The following is a 20657-nucleotide window of genomic DNA, read 5'->3' as shown; positions in this document are numbered from 1 at the left end:
AATTAACTCTACCCCAGCCAGAACCAACACACTGGTGTAAAACATCTCCCAGGATCCACCACTCGCTGTGATTGCATGAGTGTGCGTCTGATTTTCCACAAAGCAAAGGACCTCTTTGCAAGAAGCAAAACCACGAACTCGTGGGCTGTTTTGGGTCAGACTGTCCCTGGACCTGAGCAGCTGTAGGAACAAATTCCTTTCTTTTGTGGGTGCCCTGCCTCGGGGGCTCAGGCAGGGCTGGGCTGCCGAAAGGGTGGGAGGGAAGAGCGGCACGGCTTTTTTTGTGTGTGTGCCCAGGCCATCAAAACCACCTGGCCAAGGGGGCAGCAGATGAGCAACCTTTAAAGGGCACAGCAATTGTGTCCTTTCTGTCTCGTCATCACTTAGCTCCTCAAAATAGTCCTGTGTCTTACCCAGGACCTTACAGGAAACGGTTCTCCATCTCATACCAATATTTTTCATTATAATTCTCATTTCACTCCAGGACTAACCTGAGACCTTTTAATTTTTTTTCCCCATACAGCAAGCATGAGGCCAGCCTTAACAAGCCCAACAGACAGTGGTGCTGGCAGTTGCTGGAGGTGGAGAAGACAGGCTGCAGTCCGTGCCCTCAGGAGCCCAAACTGAGCATCTGACCTGGGTTTCTGAGGACCAGGTGGGTGTTACATTTGCCAGGCTTTGGGCTGTTCTGGGGAGAAACCATCCTTGGTTTTGGCCATTCTTTTTTATTTGTCAGAAACTTACTCAGTCCAATCCCGGGTGAGTTTCTCAGTAAGTTTTCTTACAGAGGCCTTTACTGGTTCTTCAGGCAACATTGTAAGTGAGGAGTATTAACACTGAATTACTGCTGAAACAAGGTTTAATTAGCAAGTGAGAAGCGAGTCAGGTTCTCTCCATGAAACCTTTCTTGATACAATTAGATAAAGAGAAGGTAGGTAGCATTCAGCTTTCAAGATTTCTTTATCTTTGGTAGCTCTCACGGTCTTCCTCTGAGGCCCAAGCTTCTGGCACGGAACTCAGCAATTCTAATTGATGCATGCAGATAGGACTGACAGATACACAAAGGTGTGGGCTGATGTATAGCTATTATCGGCATTCGTGTGGAGTGACTGGGGCACTCACTTTTGTCTTTGCAAGCCTTCCCCAACGAGCGCCAACAGAGTCCGCATATTCCCACTGGCCTGCAGCACCAGGCGTTGCTGAGAAATTGTTACACCCGGCAGCAGAAGTCAGCAATGGAGGGCAGGCGGTAAAGGGTGTCAGACTCAAAAGGGTAGGGAGAAGTTTTGAGAAGATGCTGACAATTAGGGTTAAGTTTTCAAGGGTTTGGCCCTTAGATAAAGAACTTTGTGGAAATAGTCCCTGTTTTAAAAAGAGCTGCACGTCCATTGAAAGCAGTGACTGATGGTTGTTAAGCACATCTGGAGCCCTAATCTTTCATTCAGGCCACGCTTTCTGTCTAGCTAAGGAAAATAAGTAAGTCACATGCTCTTATTTATCTCTCCTCCTCAAACACTCAGAGATTTGAAAGCTACAAATGTAGAAGTAGCAGAAGGAAATATTTTCTTCCACACAAGGCAAAGTTCCCCTGTGAAATGCAAGAATTCAGCAGGGTTCAGGGAGGGAAGAGAATTTTATAGTTGGACCTTAGAGGAATTAAGCAGCCAGCTGTAAAGGAAGGTCATGGGTTTGATGTCTAAGTTTCTGAGTCCTTTTGAAGATCACGTGCTGTCTGGAGAACAAGACCATCCACGTATATCTTGGATGTTTTATTTATTCTTTTGGTTGTAATGATTGGATACGAATATAATGTCACTTATGAAGAACAAAGCCCAGAAAGAAACTTGTGCAGTAGGCACGTGCTTCTATTGTTTTCTTTTTAGACAGGAGGAAGCAGAGCCATGCGATTGCAAAAGAGGGGTCATATCCCTAAGTACTCTTGTCTGTGTGAATATGGCTAAGTTTATGTTCATGTTCCCCACAGATAGGCTTTAAGTGCCCTGAAGCCCCTATGTCATGTTAAATGCAGTACCAGCTCAAGGCTGCTGAAAATGATCTCCCACTGTGTCAGAACTGCATGTTTCATAATCTCTGGGTGAAATACCATTTTATCATACTTCAGGATTTTGTTCTCAGAGGGGATAATGCCTACTGTACTCCTCTAATTGTACTACTATTTTTTCCCCTAGAGACAGTGAATGTCTTTTGTAAAGGCCAGTGATTTTCTCTCTGTGGTATGATATACCTTTTCAACTTCAGGAACCTCTGCTAGCTCACCGTCATGGCTCATTATTCCAATTAATCATTGATGACAGTAATACTCACAAAAATCATAATACTTATTTATTCTCACTTTCAAACAAGGATGAGCCAACACAGTCATTCTGTTTGTAAGTGACTTGAGTAGAGTTGGCGTGTCAGATTATTGCTTTACTACCCACATTGATAAGGTGTATATGCAGTAGTACATCTGTTGCAAAGCAGACGCTCAGTGATTCCATGCAAAAAGGCTTGAGTCAGTTCTCAGAAATCTTTTATCTGTCAATCAGATGTGGAGATGACACAAGATTCCCCACATGATCACCCACAGCATCTCAACCCCAACCAGGTAGGGCTGACTTAAGGAGCACTTGTAGACTTTATTGCATCTTCACGCTCATTTTAATTTCTCTGTTGGGACTCCTTGAGGACTGGCCCAGATCTTTGCATTGAATAGGTCCTTGTGTTGTGCTCTAAATAACTTCACCAACACACAAATAAATAAAAAAATCTGTATTTTTTTATCTGTCAGGTTCCTGAGTGCACTAATGGGCCTTGATGGCCCTGAGCAACCTCACCTGCGGCCTCCAACCACACCGGTGAGCCCCAGGGCTCTGTTTGAGCTCAGCCCTGGGCCTTCAGTCTTTCCCTGCCAGAGCTATGTTAGAGGAGTGCTGATCTACAGCCACAGCCATAGAGTACTTTGCCCTAGACCTCAACCTGCAGACTGACTTCCTGCCTTGTTGCCGGGGATCTCCCTGGCTGTCACTGGACCTGATCCTTAACCCCGACTTGTGGATTGACTTCCCAACTTCACCTTGGACCTGCCTCATCATTGTGATACTGCCTTATGGTCTGGACTCTTGGCTGGACCTGGCTGCCATCTCCAGGTCTGTCCTTCTCGGTACTGTGGGATGATGGGCCCTGGCTGCGAGGTCCCTCCTGGCTTGCCTTCCCTCAGGGAGCAGCCCTGTTCTTTCTGCTCCCTGACATTTGCAGACCAGCCCACACCTCCCATATGAAAAGACTGCAAATGATTTTATCTAGTTCACCCGTTTGTCTTTATGTGAATGCAGCCTCTCTGGAGTACAATGTGGCCGCTTGGTAGAAAATCAGCCTACAAAGCCCAACGCAAGAGAATATGCAAAGGGTTTTTCACCAAAGAACCTGAGGAAATTTCCCCTCTCTTCTCAAAGCCTGCGTGTAATACAGATCTAGTCTCAAGATCTTATCCAATGTGGTAGCCTGCCTAATATTCAATTTGTTTACTTTGTTGTGACAAGTTAAGAGTCCAGCAGTTAATGAGCGTGTTAGCTGTCTCACTGTGTGGAAGGTGAATGTAGAAGAAATGTCAAGTGGGTCACACAGATGTAACTGAGAGCAGAACTAGGCCCTGTATTTTTGAGAAAAGTCATTGAGTTAACTTTTGAGGTGTCATTTTCACAAGTCTGAAGAGTTTCCTATCTCTCATTGCGTTTGCCACGGTGGCAAGTGGCCAGGAAAGCAGAAAACATTTGGTTAACAAAATGACCCATTTTGCACTGCCTGGACCACGTTTTCTTGGGTGGGAGGTGCTTCCACAGCTAAGCAAGTCATGGGGCAGTTCAAGCAGGAGGGAAAACCTTCCCATTCCACTCTGAGCTCCCGAGGACCCCCATGGCAAAGCAGGCCTCCACAAGGCGCATGAGGGGCTGCCAAAACTTGCTGTCATGTCTCCTCATGGTGAGTGCTTGACATTTTCAGTTTGCCGCTTACCTCTGCTGCAGTGTTCCTTCTGTGTCTCTCCCCTGGGTGGACATGCTTAATGAAGATGGAGTGTGGGACAAGTGGTTTGACTCTCAGTGCTGATAAGAGCTGTATTTGGTGCAACAGGGTATGAGTTGCTAAATTCCTAAGCTCTTTGTATCAGGGATGTTTAGAGATCTCCTTGTAGCTGGAGTGGAAATAAAGGTGTAGGTGGCCTAAATGTCAGGGAGGTTCCCCCCAAAAAATGCAGGGGTTCCCATTCCAGGTGAAGGTGTCAGCCTGCCCCCTTCTTATAGTTCTCTCCTTTCTTAAATGTTCATGAATGGCCACAGGTAGCCCAGAGTGGTTTTCATTGGTTACCCCTAAGTTCAGATACTGCAGTACTACATTTTTCTTGGGCAGTTCATAGTTTGCCCTTCCTATTGCTGTCATAATTATTTGTAGGGGGTTTCTGCTTTACTTGCTTGCAACATCAAGGTGAACTTGAGTGCTACAAATGTGGCAACAGAAATGAGTATTTAAAACCAGTGCATTGTGTATTTGTAGGCCTTCTGTGGCTCATTCCCTCTACTGTCAAATTAATTGATGTTATATCCTTGCTACTTCAGCTTAATACAAGCACAGATTTTGAACTGGACCTTAATGTCGTTGTGAACATTAACAAAGGATAGTGGCCTGCTCTCAGATGAAATAAAAAATCTTTATAGATGTAATGTACATATTTCTTCAGCTATTCAGTAGGGAGTTTCAAAAAGTACCACCACCAGAGATTTTTCTGTTCCCACTGGTTTAAACCAGAGTATGCTCAGATACTCTAGTAATGAGTAACAGCATAAATTCTTAAGTCAGACAAATAATTACTTTTTGAGACAAAGAAACTTTGGGCTTTTATTTATGTCTACAGACTGTAATCTCTTCCGTGCTGAGACTTTCTGGGTGTCTAAAAGGCATCCAGTCCCCTGCTAGCTCCATAGGGTGGTACACACTTACTTACCTCTAGGCAGTGCCTGTAACATATAGGCAGTGTCTACAGTACTGGTTCTCCTTTGGTTTATGTAGGGTTGGGTGTCAGTGTTGACAGACTCTGTTGCAGCAGGACTCTGTGTGCCCTACAAGTTGCTTCTTCCATCTGTTTCAAAGTTAAGTACCCTCAGTAATGCATGAGCCCCTTCAGTCTGGTGTGTGCTTTGTCCTTGGGACCATCAGCAACACTTTCCCCAGTGTGGTGTAGCTGTTGCAGAGCACCGGGCCCTCCTTATGCCTGAGCTCAGCATCCCAGAAAGTAACTGTTCAGGAAAGAAAGCAGTGTGAAGTTATTGCAGGGACAGACTCACTGTGGCTGAAAGTGAGAAAATGAGAACTTTGAATTGATGTACAGCAGAAAATCACCACCTAATGCACAGTGCTGGTTTCAAAATTGGAACCCAGGTCAAAATCTTACATTTTCCCCCCCTTCCTATCTAGTCCTAATGTCTAAGCTTGTTTTTTTTATTTTTTTTTTATTCGAGGGGTAGGGAAGACCATCACAAACACAGTAATTTGGCAAAAAAAAAAATTTTTCTCCTCTCTTTAAATTCAAATTCCTTGAAGGTCCCATGGGGAAAATTTTAGCGATAGAAACTGTGAGGCAGAAAATGAGAAAATGGAAAAAGGAGAAAACCTTTGGTAGGTATATGATAAGACAAATGCCTGGAAAATGCACTGCACTGTGAAGCTTCCTTACTAGTATCCCAGACAGTCAAAAGCAAGGGTAGCACATGGAGGTTCATTTAGTCAGCTGTGTTATAATTTGAAATTTCTTTAGAAGGAAGAGCCTCAGCACCGTGGGAAGTCCTCAAAGCAGCTTGAATTAAAGAAGGTTTCAATAATTAGAAATTCATTTGATGTTTGTAAGCAAGGCTTTGTGACATAGGGTGTGAAAATTCATTAGAATTTTCAATGATTAAATAGTCATTTTGTGTCTTGAGAATGACATTTCTTTCCCATCATCTCACCATTATGAATACAGGGAAGAAAATATTTTTCTGGCTGAACATCACACACATGTTTTAGCCAAAGGGTTTCTTTCTAAGAGATTTTGAGGGACTCACAACTAGCTTTTTTCCTTACTGCCTTTACTCATGTGGGTGTAAACATGGTGTTACTGCATAAAAGTGAGCAACATTGCATGAATGTTGCCATGTATCTGCTAATCCCATTTGCCTTCCCCATACTGTCTGTGTATGATCTTGTATGTGATTTGTTGATGGCACTGTGGGAATGAGGTTTTCCATTGTGTCCAAAGAGAAGAGTGAACATATTTGTTTAATTTTCATGTGAAAGTTGAATATTCATCAAAACATTTCCTTTTGGATGTGTTTGTATACCCATTCCTCCAAGAAATTATACAAAAAGTCATTACAAAAGGGAAAAACAAAATATTACATTTGGCCTGTCCTGAAAATCTGTAGTCTGATTTTTTTTTTTCCAAATGAAATGGTAAGTGGAGCTGACACATTTCACTTCCAATGAAATAGTGTTTCCTGATACTGCACTAGAAAGGCCTAACTAGCACTAATTGGGAGGCTCAGTTTGTGTGCATGGGAGGGATACTGGCTTCACTGGATGAAATCATTGACCTGTGTTTTACTAGGAATCAGACTTGATCAGCGATCCTTCCTGGTTTTGAAGTCTATTAAAAAGATGTCTTTCTCTTGATTCAATGGTAACTTCTTTTTTTAAGAATTGAGGCTTGGTACATTTCTTTCAGTCTTAACACAGAAATGAACACTTTATAGTCACTTTCTGGTGTCTGTCCATGTTGGGAATCACCTGTCTCTGGGAGGCATACTTCTTGAAATGAGATATAAGCCACTCCAGCTCCCTTGCAGAGAGGTGAAGATACAAAAACCAAGATAGCTGTGATAGTCGTATGCATCTCTGGAAAGAGAATGGTCAGGGAGTAAGAGCAAGCTGCCATGCTGGGCACTCATTTGCTGTAATCTCTGCAGAATCTGGCCAAGTGTTACAGCTGCTAGGCAGGCAGAATTACTCTTGCATCCTACGCTGATCATCTGAAGGTTTCCAGTGATAATTGCAGTGGAAAAGATTTTTTTTTTTCCTTTAAGATCCTACTTAAAGCTAGCTCATGTTTGTGAAGTGGTGAAGGAAACGGTTTCAAGTGTTGTTCCTCTGCAGTGACTTGCCATTTAGAGAGTACAATGTGGGCTCTGGTTGGTATTTTATCATGAGTGCTAAAATTGCTGCAGGGCTGTGCAAGGAAGATAGTTCACCGCTGAGCTGATGCACAGGCCTTAAGAGGGAGGAGGTCTGTGCTCCTCAGCTAGTCTCACAATAATTCCTGTATGGAGGAGAAAAGCATTAACCCTGTTTCACAGAAAGGTGACTAAACAGACCAGGCCTCAGATGTGTGAAGATGTAGAGCACCTAGCTCCCACCAAAATCGGGTGGGCTGGTCAGGCATCCATAATACCTTCAGGAGGTCAGCAATAAGCAATATGCCTAGAGATAGTCTGTGATGGAGCAGGACGCTGATCTAACATATCCTCAGCCTCATCTTCACTTTTGTCTCTTCACTTGCCACTGTGGAAATTGCCTTCCCCAAACCATCCCTGCACTTTAGCACTGCTTGAACAATTATCTGCTTGAACTTCTGGATCAGGTTGAACACGTGTATTAATGAGACTGGTCCTCCGATCTGTTCAGGAAGGAGCAGGAACTCTCCAGGGCTCTCCTTTGGTTGCCTGCAACCCCAAAGCTGTGGCAGGGTCACCATGCTAAGTTGGGGATAGTCTGTGAGCAGAAAAGTAGGGTAGACAATTCCAACGATCCATGTTTCCATTTTATTGGGAAATTTGGCCTTCACACTTCTTTTGGCATCCAGTACCGTTTTTTCTTTTCATGCTTTAACTTCAGGCTAGATTCTCAGCACAATCCAGCTGAAGGGAAACAGCTGTTGGCCGAAGTCCTCTGGAAGGCTCTCCCTTGAGCTCAAATCTGACCATTCTTGGCATGAGCTCCTGCAGACAACAGGTGACTCATTTTGCTTTGGAAAATGCAGCCGTATCCTCTGCTGTCTCCTCAAATGCTATAGGAAATTCATAGAGCAATTTCAGCTTTGCCTCTTCTGCTAATTGAAGAGAAGCTCTGTGCTTACCCTTTGCAACAGAGCCAAGCCAATCCGGAATACACATTTGATCGAGATTATCCCTTTACTCTTTGGTTTAAAGTAACACACAAATAGAGCAAATGAACAAGGCTTGCCTCCCTGCCGAGAGATTTAGCGTGCAAGCCACGGCCACTTTAAAGGGATGCTGGTGGTTACTGTAAATGAATTAGTAAAGAGAGTCAAATGCCTCCACTAAATTAGACTCCTGTTGAGTGACTGTTGAAATGCTCCACAGATTTACAGTCCAGACCTACCTGAAACACTATGGAATTAGCAAAGAAAGCTTGGGGGTGTTTTTTGTATCCCTGATTGCCCTACCTCCCACACTAGCGATGTCTGTCACTGGAGGCAAACAGGACAAGCTTTTATTTATCCTGATTTATAACAGCGTTTTCCAAAGTGGCTTTCTGAAATTGTAAACAAAATGTTCACACAGTAAGAGGGAGGAAACGCCAATATATTAAAATCAATGTACCAGATTGTGCGCTATCCTGAGAGTACTTTTGGCCAGGGGATGGAAGTGACCTGTGTTTGGCTGAACAGGGGTTGATTCTCCTCTCTCTTGCTATTTACGCCAACACAAATGTGTAGCATCTTTGACGTCAGTCCACAGAGAATGGGCACGAGTACAAGGGCAATTGGGCCCGCAAGGTTTCCATTTGATCGCTACCTCAGGCAAGGGGGAGCTGTACCTGCAACGGGCTTCACCTCCTAAATTAGACCATCTGCAGAAATGCTGGGTCTCTGTGTGGAGTCTCCGGCTCCCATGACAGCATGGTCCCAAAAGGGGGGAGGAGAGAGCAAGGAAACTTGGCTCAGGCCCATCTTGAATAAAAGCCACCATCGCAGATGAGCTGAGTTTACCCCCCAAAAAGTTCCTCTTTTCGGTTACATTTTTCAGTCAGAAGAGTCAGATGGAGTATTTGTGTTGGCTTTCTGCCTTGGCCATGCAAATTCTCAGGGGTGGGGAAAATGTTAGTAAACTAGTAAGTATCCAAGAACTGGAAGAAAATAGGTTGGGTTGTCAAAGTCTTTTTAACCTCTTCTGAAAAATATTTCTTCTAGGAACACTTTCCTGTTTGGAACAGGCGCCTAAAAAACAACAACCCCAAACACTGCAGAGGTGACATGTCTTTTGCTGCCACTGCAAAACTTTTTCTTAAATCTGGCTGATTACCTGCATCCCCAAATCCCTACTTACATATGTAGTACATCTTGTTGGGGCTCTGTTGCTACAGTCACTGAGCCCATGCTCCATACTGACCATGCTCTGGCTGTTCCTGCTCCCTGATGGTGCTCGGTGTGCTTTCACCCTCCAGAGCACCTGAAGGTGCATGTTTGAAGCCAGAGTTCAAATCCATCTGCCAGAGAGAAGGGGAACGTGTATGAAAACCAGCCCAGGAGTTGTACCGCTCCACTGTTTCCCATAGCTGCATGGATGTCACTGATGTTGTTGATAAGAAAAGCTGAAGGGCAGCCTTTTCTGTGTCCCTGGCACTGAGATGCCGTGCAAGGTCCCAACTTGTGGAGCAGACTCTGGTTGGTAGCATGGCAGGCTTTGCAGACAGTTTGTGCTGAGGCTGGTAGCTGGAGGGGTACGCCGCTGGTCTGAGAGGGAATAGAGGAGTTTTGGCTTGTAGTGTTGGTTTCTTGTGTTCTCTGCTGCTTTTTTGAGCATAGAATGGGATTTGGATTTGAGGCGGTGAAGGAGTTGTGGCACAGCTCTGTCCTGGGTGGGCAATGGGAGGTAAAATGATGATGGTCTGGGGCTGTTCCTCTCCAGCGATTGTGCTGGGTTCCTGTTATGGGGAGGCTCTGGTCCACTTGGGTCCTGCTTGTCTCTCCCCGATGGGGCTCTTTAACCCAGGAGAACAGCAAAGCCTAGCTTGTGCTATAAAGTGGGCACAAGGCCTTTGCTCTACCAGCTGTCTCACCTCAGTCAGTGCTGGGGTGGAGAGCAAATGAGTTAATTGCCTATTGCTGTGAAACTGAGGCCTGTTGCTGAGGATGGGGCTCCTCTCCCAGCTGTGTTGTGCTCTCTAATGCAGGCTGGAGCACACTGGTGTATGTACACAAATCATGAGCTTATTTCTCCATGGGGTTTCTGTGCAGCAGCACACAAATTCCAGAATGACTCAAGATTTCTCAACATATGGGTCTTATGGTAGCCACCCAGCCCTGTGATCTGTGTAACCCTCATCTGGTGCAAGCTGGTGAAATAGTGGTATTTCTCCTGTTTCACCAGGGGCTACTCTGAGCTGTGTGCCGAGAGTTTTTGGGGCCATTGGAGCCTCAGCAGCCCTCTAAAGGACAAATAGCCCTTTAGTGCTGGAGTGCATATAACAGCTGGTTTGCAGTGTGGGTGTCCCACCTCAGTAGGAAAGGGAGATGAGCGCACCCCCTGCCCACCAAGTCTTCACTGGATATACAACCTCCCGCTCAATGCAGGTCTCAGCGTAGGTGGAACATTTGTGTTACTTGTTTGTCTAACTGTGTGTTTCTGAAGACAAAAATTAGGAGATCAAAATATCTCTTGGGAAAGACTGATGCTCCTAAACTGGATGCTGTGAAATGCTGCTGAAAGAATTCACTGGTTTGGGAGCTCAGCTGTGTGGGTCCTCATCTGTCTGTCTCAGTGGCACTTTCACAGGCAGCAAAGCTACAGCGTTGACCCTACTTACTCACCAGACAAGTCCTCAGTTCTTGTTCCTCTCCCTTTAGACTTCCTTTCCCCCCCCGCCTCATTTTAGCTTGAGGTAATTAAAAATAAAAAATGCTGGGTTCTGCTTTATCACAGTCCTCTGGGAAATGTGTAGTGGGGACCATGTAAGTTTCATCAGTACCTTTATAGTAGGGCCCTTGCTAATGACTGGCCTCTGGTGGGTGGTGACAATGCAAATAATAAATAATAACACTTGGATGGAAAATTCCGCAGATGAACTGAAATGGTTTCTGAAATGCCTTTCGAAGTGAGAAAACAACTGTACCTCAGCAGAGAGCCTGCAGTGAGCGGATCCATCATGCATAAAGGAGTAGAGAGCAAAGGGAACATCTGTGAGTGCTTAATTCAAATGCTGAGGGTCCAGAAAAACTTGGTGAGTAAGATTGTATTTCATATGATCTGGAAGTGTACCAAAGAGTAGTGGAACTACATAGGAAGCAAAAGATATGCTATATGTGGCTGCTTACCCTTTATGGCACCTGAATTTCCTGGGTAACTCAACTCATCATGAAATGTCAGCATCAGAAATGAGAAACACTAGCATATGAATTCTGTCTTATGCTGCTATTGCCAAATGTTATGCGGATGCTGCAGATGAGAAAAACCTACTTTCCATACAAAGAAATATTCACCATGAATGAAATGCATTTGTTTTATCGAAACATGATTAGCTATCCACCAGAGCTTTTTTCATTTTTGTGTCCATCTGGGGATTGCCACCTACATCCTTGCTTTTTCGTTATATGAAGAAATAACAGATTTCATATGTGAGAGAATGAAATTACCTCATAGGCCTTTTCTGACACATGTGGCAGATCGTACCTTCTCCCTCAGTGACAGAGTGAGTCATTCTGGAGTAAACTTGGCTGGTTTGTAATGAAATGAGCAGGGAATATTTTTTTGAAGCAGTCTGAAAATGGGCTCAAATAAAAAAAATGAGTTCAGCTGTTTGCATCATGGCTTGTTCCTGTTCCATGACTGTTCTAGCAAATTCAGCTGGCAGCTCCCAGCCCTGCTTGCTGACTGGTGCTTTACATCAGCCCTGCTTCTACTGGAGCCAGCGCTGTGTAGTGCAGGGTGAGGGACTGCTTGCTGTGCTTGGGAGGTTTGTGATCAAGGCCTGCCCATAAATCTGGGCTCACCCCATGAAACTTCTAAAAGTTCCAGCTGAACAATGGGGAAACTGCACCAATCCCATGTGAGCTATGCCACAGACCTTCAGAAGTGCTCAAACACCAGACTTGTCATGGTTTCAGTTCACTTATTTTCCTGCTCATTTTTTAATAGCTACATTGAGAAAACTCACAAAAAAAAAGTGCTGATATGAAAGCAATCGTAAAAATCATTGGCACTGTGTTATGATTTCTGCCCACAGCCCCAGACTGTACTCAAATGGGACAGGTAATTTCAGTAAGATCCTTGTGGCCATGTTTTCAAGTTCTTGGCTCCTGCTGAAGCCCATGAATGTGGTTAAGGTGCTCCCAAACACCTCCAACCCAGCACATCTTCACTGTGATGTTTGTCAAGGGTTTGGAGCCTGCTCTGCATGCCTGTGTGAGAGCTCTAGAAAACATAATCATAAATTTAGGTGCCCTGATCTCCACTTCTCTTTATTTTCTAGACTTGCTTTGGTTGTAGAATCTTCGAGAAGTCCTTAGGCACAAGGATGTCCAGTATCTAGACACCCAGCCCATCTCCCTGATCTCCACTGGCACATTTGACATGAAGTCTATCAAATAAAAACAGAAAAGAAAAAGACTTTCATAAAGTTTTTGCATACTGTAAGGAAAAGACTTTTGATCAGTGAAGACTAATGCTTCTTAACATGGGACAGGCTAGGTGCTATAGTCTGTTTTGCTTTTGCTGGCTGATCTTGGGCAAATTAATTCCATGTAACTGGGCCTCCTTTTTCATTTACTCCTCCTGTAAAAGAGAGGGATGCTGAGCATCGCATGTAATGAGGCGCTCAGATGTCATGGGAGTCAAAGGCTTAAGAAAGTTTCTTGGAGAGGAGAGGGTAAAGATAGCAGATTCAGTAATCCTCAGATATGTGCATTTTCTAAGTTTGTTGGCTGTTTTGTTTAGAAAAAACTTTTGTAAAGATTCAAGGAAGAAAAATCCTCTTAAAGTTTCAAAACAAAATATTTGGATTTTTTAGCTGGAAATGTCTTGTTTTGCAATATTCTTCAATGTGACTTAGATATTAAAAATATTTTTAAATGGCTGGAATGAAAACTTTTTTGTTTGATCTTAAGTATGGTTCACTAAACTTCTTCAACATCTTTTAAAATGCAGCTAGATTTTTTTCTAGTTGGAGCTGAAATGCCATTTTGTCACATCTTTCATAAACTAAGAAATCTGTTATTGCTACAGCTCTAGCCATAAACTCACTAGAAATATACACTTGCTGTACAAAAACAATATTAAATTTACTGTAGAAATTGGCCACTTTGACTTATCTGGTCAACCCTACATAAAGCATGTATAAAACTGAAATCAGACACTTTACGCTCTGGATGCCTCGTAAGATTGATATGTGCAATCTACAGTTTAAGAGGTGAGGTAAACCTGAGGTTGTGGCTGCAATTGCTTCTCAATTAAAATACGATGCTTTGTTGTGAATGATTAACGACCGGGAGTCTCTCACCACCTCTGTTTGTGGAGCTGGGTTTGGCCTTCGTGTCTCCCCAAGACTGAGCTCTGGACACAGTTGTTTTTGATAAGCCCTGAAATTCCCAAGCTGCTTTTCTTTTCTGCAGAGAGATGCTATCATGATTTATGAAAAAATCAGCTCCTGGAGTTTGTTTTCATTGGCATGCAGACAAAAGACTCCAAACCCATTTTTGTAATAGAGAAAGGTTAGGTGGGAGGCTTTATGCTGTGCTTCTTGAGTGGAAAACTTTGCAGCTAAATTGAGAATAATATTTTTCCATCTAAACTGACCTTTATGCTGATATATCCTCTGTCATCTTGGGCTCTTTTAAACTGTGCCTAACTTCTACAGGCTTACAACTGTTCTTTATCACTTGCAAAGGAGACAAAAGTACTAAGGACCTTGTCAAAGAGAGACACTTTTGTTCCTCTTTGAAATTAAATGGGTCTGTGCTTTGGCCTGACTTCCAGCACCGCCTGTGCCATTGCCATGTCTCCATGTTGCCCCTTCATCAGCGTGGTCTCATTTGGGCATGCTGTGTCCACCTGCTTTGTGTTTCCTGAAGGCACTCGGGGCGAATTTCTCCTCATCGACATCTCTGCCATGTTTTGCTTGGCCTGTTCCTCGCTTTTGGCAGAATTGGGACATTTAGCTGCTTGTCTGGGAGGAGGGGGTTGCAGGAATAAGTGAATTTGTGGTGCTCTGAAAGGGAAGATGCTTTGTGTGGTTTTGAGGAATGGACATTTTGAAAATAATGTAGTTCATAAAAATAATGGAAACAGCAATAAAATAGTGGAAGGAATTCTAAAGAAAACTAATAATAAGAACTTGCTGAAGCAGGTTTAAGTGGACTGGATCTTTCTCCCTAGTCTGAGCTCTTGGTAATGGCACAACAAGTAACAAGTATTTCTAGCTATACAGTGGCAGAGCCAGATGGCTCTAACTGTTCTCCATTATAAACCCCATACAGACCATGGGGGGATATCCCTCATGCTGTAATAAGGTAAGCTTATCAGTAGGGTGGTTTGGTTTTTTTTCAGTCGCGATACTAACTACTCAAAGACAGGTAGTTTGAGACTTGCAATTTCTTTCATCGCTGTAGTTGGTCCAGAAGCTTCTGACACAACTTTTCCTTTTCATTTACATCAGGAAAGGGAATTAATTAAAATAAAAACTTTCTACAAAACGGTCCATCACAGGAAATGGTTCTGGGAAAACTGGGCGGGTGTCTCCCATCTTCACTCAGGGCTGCAGGCTGGTGGGAGCCTGCACCCTGGGAGCTCCCAGCGCACCAGCTCACTGGCCAGAGGCACCTGACCCCAGAGCCCCAGTCACACAGATGACTCCAGGACTGGGATCTACCCTTTGATGGAAATTTCAAAATGCTGGGCTTTTCTGTTTAATGGCTATTTTTAACCAAAGGGGAAACAAATCTCAAGAACACATGAAACTTCTACAAAGTGGAATTACCAAGAAATTCTGGAAAGTGCCAGGTGGAGATTGTACTATCTCCAAGGTTAATACCTGCCCCTGTGACCCTGGGACGTAATTACCATTCCGTGTGTGTGTATGGGAACTTCAGGTAAAATAGTCTGAAACAGTGTGTGTCACAGCCCCCCCCAGAGTGGTGTGCTTACAGCAGCAAATGGGAGGTGGATGTAGCATGAGGGACCCTGGGAGTGTCTGGGGGCTACAGGCTTTCTGGGGGTGTTTTGGTGTACAATGTAAGGAAGGGGAAGACTGCCGATGTCACCTCATCCCTCTTGCTTTTGGGGAAGCAGCCTTTGGAGTGAACCATCTCCTGAAAAATGCTCAGGAATTGCCTTCAAGCAGTCCAGACAAAGCCAGCTGTCAACTAAACGATGTGGATGATGAGGGTCCAGTTCTCCAGCTTTGATTTAGCAGTAACACAATACCCTTCTTTACTGACAGTGCTCAACCCTGGGCTGTGTGTTTGACCGCAGCCCTAAGCAAGAGCCATTCATCAGCTGAGTTGACAGTAGCGTTTTGCTTTGGAGCAGTGGAGTGGTGGGGAAGCGAATCCCCCACTCGCTGCTGTGTTGGTTTGGTTCGCAGAGCAGTTTTGGTGCGTGCAAACAAAAGTCTTATAGGAGGAAACAGAAGCGGAAGCTCTGCTCTGTACCTCCTGGCATCAATTTCCCCAGCCTCTGTCATCCAACCCTTTGAAAGCAATTCATAAACATTAACTGAAGTGGTCTGCGTTTCATGGCAAATCACATCCTATTATTTTGAATTTAGCAATCCACTGTGCTTTGTTACTTGTACCAAAAGATGGGGTAAAAATCTACCTCTTCCGGTGGTGTATTAAGACTGAGCAGAGGAGAGGGATGATGGCAATCATGTGCGCTTAGCTGTAGACATCTGGTAGAAATGGCTGGGGAATCCCAAGGAGCAGAAAGCATTCCTGCCCAAACCCAAATTAATGCTGTGGGATTCAAGTGGCCAATTTCCTTTAGGTTCCTTTGCAGTTCCCACTACCCATAATAGTAACTGTGCTCGCGGTTGTATAACAACTTTATAAACTCCATAAAGCATCATTGGAATAATTAATTTGTGGATCTCCACCAGGTGAAAACTCTTAATCAATTTGTCCATTTTTGGAAGCTTCCAAACAGCCTTTTCCTTCTTATTTTCCCAGCACAACTCACTTTTATGAAACCTACTTGAGAGCCTCTGACTTCTAGGCCAGAAACAGAAAGAAACATATAAAGAACAACTTTCATTTGGATTGCATCTCAGCAGGCAGTTTGCTTCTATAAGGTTAACTTGACCTGGGTTGTTCCAGCAGGCAGAAGTGTTTTTTCATAAAGGTATGTTAATCAACCCCTCTCAGCTTTTCAGATTAGAAGCTGACTTCTTCCAGCCTTCTCCAATGTATAGTTCATAGGTAGCTTGATTCTTTATCTTTTATATCTGACCAGCTCTTATTTACATCAGTGTAAATTGAGAGTGATTTACATTAAGCTAATATAGTTTCAATGGCATCATAGTGGTTTAAAACAAGGAGGCTGAGATGTATCACTTATTGGGCATTCACGTAATGTTTGGAAATCACTTAAGGTTTGTTTTCTTAAGGTTAACAATGTGCATCTCCTTTACTGAAAGAGACATTCCACCTTTTGGAGTTAATTTGTACCTCCCTTTTCAACATGTTTCTCTTAGCTATTGATCAAAATATTTGCACTGTCTGTGTAAATGCTCCAATAGGGCCAAATTTTTCCTCAGTGCATTTTTTCCTCACTGGCTCCTTTGGAATGGTGTCAGGAATGAACTTGTTTCATTGTTTGTTTCCAGTTATTTCTGGGATCACGCATACAATCCCCACAGAGCCTTTCTTAATTTTTCTCATAGGTAAAATCATTTTTTTGCTTGCTGTTACACAATGTGTTATTTGCTTCACTTTTATTGAAATGATTTTGCTGGCTTTCACACATTTTATACAGTTGTTACTCTGCTATTAGAGCTTGCTTGCTTTAACAAAGCAAATGGCTTGCAAAGCATTCTGCAAAAATGTACCAGTATTCAGTATAACACTGTTAAACTTCCCTAACAATTCTTCCACTGATGAGCTTCACTGTTTTTCTCTGGGCCCCTCACATTGATGCCCGTGTAGGCTGTATAGTGGTGCTGGGGCCAGTGGCCCACACAGTGTTTCTGTTGGCCTTGTAGATGTATTCTGTGGATCACCAGTCTGTGTAGCAATATGTATAAGCATTTCTGTACCTTCCGCTAATATACGTGGAGAATTGTTTTTCTTCTCCTGGCTATATGAAAAAATAGACAGTACTCTTGGCTCGCAGTGCCCTTCCTTAGCCCTGTCACACTGCAGACTTAGGCTTGTCTGCCTCTGCTCTTGTCCTTTTTTCTCCTCATAGCTTCTAAGCAGTGCAGTATTTTTGGGGTGCATGCTTGGGTCCAGAGGACTCTTGGGTGTTTATCTTTTTCAGTCTTCCCTTTTCCTTTCCCTTGGCTTCTGGCAGACCTGTGATCAGTTGAAGTCAAAATAGCCAGCTGAATGGCCACAAAAGTCCGTGATTGCAAGTGAAGACCCTGTTTGTACCAGCCCTGTTCCTTCTGAGGAATATCTTTTCCCTGGAGGGAGTTACTGTGGGAATGAGCTGACACTCGTTTGGATCACAGACAGCAGAGTCAGGCACTGTGGAAACTGTAGGCCCTTTTTGTAGAGGTTTTCTGTTGTGACTCGGACCATGTGGCACCTTGGGAAAAGCCACTGCATAGCTCCTCAGATGCCAGGATGCCTGTGCACTGTGCACAAGGTGGGCAGGGTACCTGGTGCCTCTCATGTCTGTTCCTGGGGCAGAGCTGATGGTGCCCTTCTCCATGCGCCAGGAGCGAACCTCAGAGCAGCCCAGCCCTTTGTTCCAGCCAAAGCTGCTGCAGCTCTGGAGATGGCTGTTGGGATGGGATTAGGAGGCCAGGAGGAATGTGTAGCACTGCATCACGTTACCCCGAGATGATGTGGAAAGCCTCTGGGGAGGTTTTCATGGCATGGCTGGACAAAGTCATGGGTGACCTGGTCTAGTGCTGGTGGTAGATAGTGTTGCTCCAAGTGTGGGGCTGGACTGCAGACCACCAAAAGTCTCTTCCAACTGACACTTCTATGAATCTATGACATTTGTTTTGATGGAAAACCAAACGGACAATTAACCAATGTTGCAAATAAATAAATAAAAAGAACAGAAAAGCTACAGTGTGAAGTAAAACAGAACCATGAAGAAAGAAATGAGATGAGAGAATGTCCAGATGTTTTGCAATAAATTCTAATGACAGATTTAAGCAGAAAAGAAATCGACCAAAGACAGGCCTTTGAGCATCTTAAGGGAAATAAGTTATTTATTGAAGTTAATGTTGACGTTAATGGGACTTTACAGCAAGAAGATTACAGCAGCATCTGTCGAAAGCTGCACTGACAGACATGGTAGTGAAACAATAGCCAGGGAGGTGAAGGAAAAACAGAAATGTATTACAGCTGGGGCAGTTGTAGGATGAAATGGGTGAAACACAATGAGAAGGTTGTAAAGCTTTTTTTTTTTTTTTTTTTAAGGCTGTTCTCCAAAAGTGATGTCTCACCTTCAAAGACCTGTATCTTTGAAGGCAAATAATTTTGGCTAAGGAGTCCTTGAAACATTGCTGTACAATTGACATAAAGGCAAATCCCCATTGCTATGCCTCCGTACGTACTCTGTAGACTGGCTCCAGCGAGGTGGCATCCTGCTCTGCAGCAGAGGGTGGTGACCTAAAGTACAGGCTGGCTTGTGGTACCAGCATGTAACACTCTGTGGGTCAATGCCTGTAGGAACTGATTGTCTCATAAGGACAGAAAACACTTTCCTGAGAGCTATAGCCAGGAAGAGTGGAGCAAATGTTCAACAATTACGGGTAAGGTTGGGAGAGAGAGCATGGCTCTTCCTCTTCCACTTTTGGGCAGAGGGTGGAGTCATTCAGGATGCATTCTTGATGTTATTTTGGACCCTGAGAAAGCCGAGTTTTCTCTTCTCTTCTCTTCTCTTCTCTTCTCTTCTCTTCTCTTCTCTTCTCTTCTCTTCTCTTCTCTTCTCTTCTCTTCTCTTCTCTTCTCTTCTCTTCTCTTCTCTTCTCTTCTCTTCTCTTCTCTTCTCTTCTCTTCTCTTCTCTTCTCTTCTCTTCTCTTCTCTTCTCTTCTCTTCTCTTCTCTTCTCTTCTCTTCTCTTCTCTTCTCTTCTCTTCTCTTCTCTTCTCTTCTCTTCTCTTCTCTTCTCTTCTCTTCTCTTCTCTTCTCTTCTCTTCTCTTCTCTTCTCTTCTCTTCTCTTCCTCTTTTATTTATTTACTTATTTTTGGTTGCCACATAGGAACCCCAGGGAGGGCAGGCTTCTTGCAGCCCAACCCTAGGAGCTGTTGAGTGAAAATTATGTAAATCCTGAGAATGTTGTATGTGTGACAGAAGCTGTTCAACAATGATCTTCCTCTGGTACGACAAGGATTCATTAAATGTAACTGCTTGGGATCCAAGAAGGGCAAAACAACAGGTGGAGGCGCTTCAAAAAGCAGCTGGAATGTGGCAGCCAGTGTCACCCGAGCCTCATTTGCTCCAATAATGAGGCACCCAGTGATACAAAACCAACATTGCATTTACAGTTATGGCATGATAAATGTTCTCCTGTGCTTAAGAGCGTATCACATAGTTTTTATTCCTGTACATGGAGATTAAAATAATTTGATACGAGACCTCATTTTTGCTCATCCCAGTAATGGCCAGGAAGTCTTTGTAATTTGGTCAAGTGCATGAGTGAACCGGCCGTTTGACAAAGCCCCTGAAGTTGCTGTCATTTGCTCAGCTGCCCACTGTGATGAACTGATTTGGCGTAGCTATGGACACAGCATGGCAGAACAAGGATCCATGTGCACTGCAGGAAGCATGGTACTTTTTGGTTTCTTTAAGCGGAGAGATAATCTCCTCCTGGCCAGCTGGCAAGCATAGGAAACCATATGAGGTTCATGTCCTACAATGGCCATGGGCAGGTGTATCGCTTCCAGGAGATGGCCTTGATTATTCCATTACAAGGACAACAAAATGAAAGTTATCCAAAAGCCTGGTGTCCAGGAGACAGGGAACAATGTTTGAGTAGCTGTCTTATAGCATGTCCTCCAAAGCTAATGCTTGGGCCTGATGAAGGACGTACCATCTGTGACCACAGAGACTAACTGAGCTTTTCTGAGATTATTTCTGTGAAGAGTTTGTCTCTAGCACATTGTTCTATGAAGATACACTTGGAATGGTAAATGGTTTTAAACTTATCACAGACTTTGGAAGGAAAAAGCATCTGGGCTTCATGGAGGAGCAAGAAATAACATAAGGATGCTGATTATACCGTTGTGACCTAAAATAAGTCAGTTTAATTCAGTGCCTGGCTGAGTCTTAAACCAGGCATACGTTAGGTACTCTGCTTATGGTGAAAATAAACTCTTCTGGTGAAAATACAAGGGGACATACTGTTTCACAGGCTGCCTCAAAATGTTAATGTTTGCTTTTGCTCCACCTGAACTTAAAATGACAAGTGTCTTTGCAGCAGAGAAGAATTGTGTAAGA

The 20657-nt window shown here is 43.8% G+C and overlaps 1 protein-coding gene across 1 annotated transcript in view; it reads left to right on the top strand.

The window, feature by feature from the left end:
* The first annotated feature begins 639 nt into the window (after positions 1-639).
* DUSP10 (dual specificity phosphatase 10) overlaps positions 640-20657 on the top strand; it is a 135957-nt gene continuing 115939 nt past the window's right edge. Inside the window, exon 1 of the mRNA XM_076334615.1 lies at positions 640-655. The gene's annotated coding sequence lies outside the window, so the exon portion shown is untranslated. The remainder of the gene's footprint in view (positions 656-20657) is intronic.

This window comes from Aptenodytes patagonicus, chromosome 3 (genome assembly GCF_965638725.1).
Source record: "Aptenodytes patagonicus chromosome 3, bAptPat1.pri.cur, whole genome shotgun sequence".
Lineage (NCBI taxonomy): Eukaryota > Metazoa > Chordata > Aves > Sphenisciformes > Spheniscidae > Aptenodytes > Aptenodytes patagonicus.
Note: the sequence above shows the minus strand (reverse complement) of the source record. Positions and strands in the feature narration are given on the sequence as shown.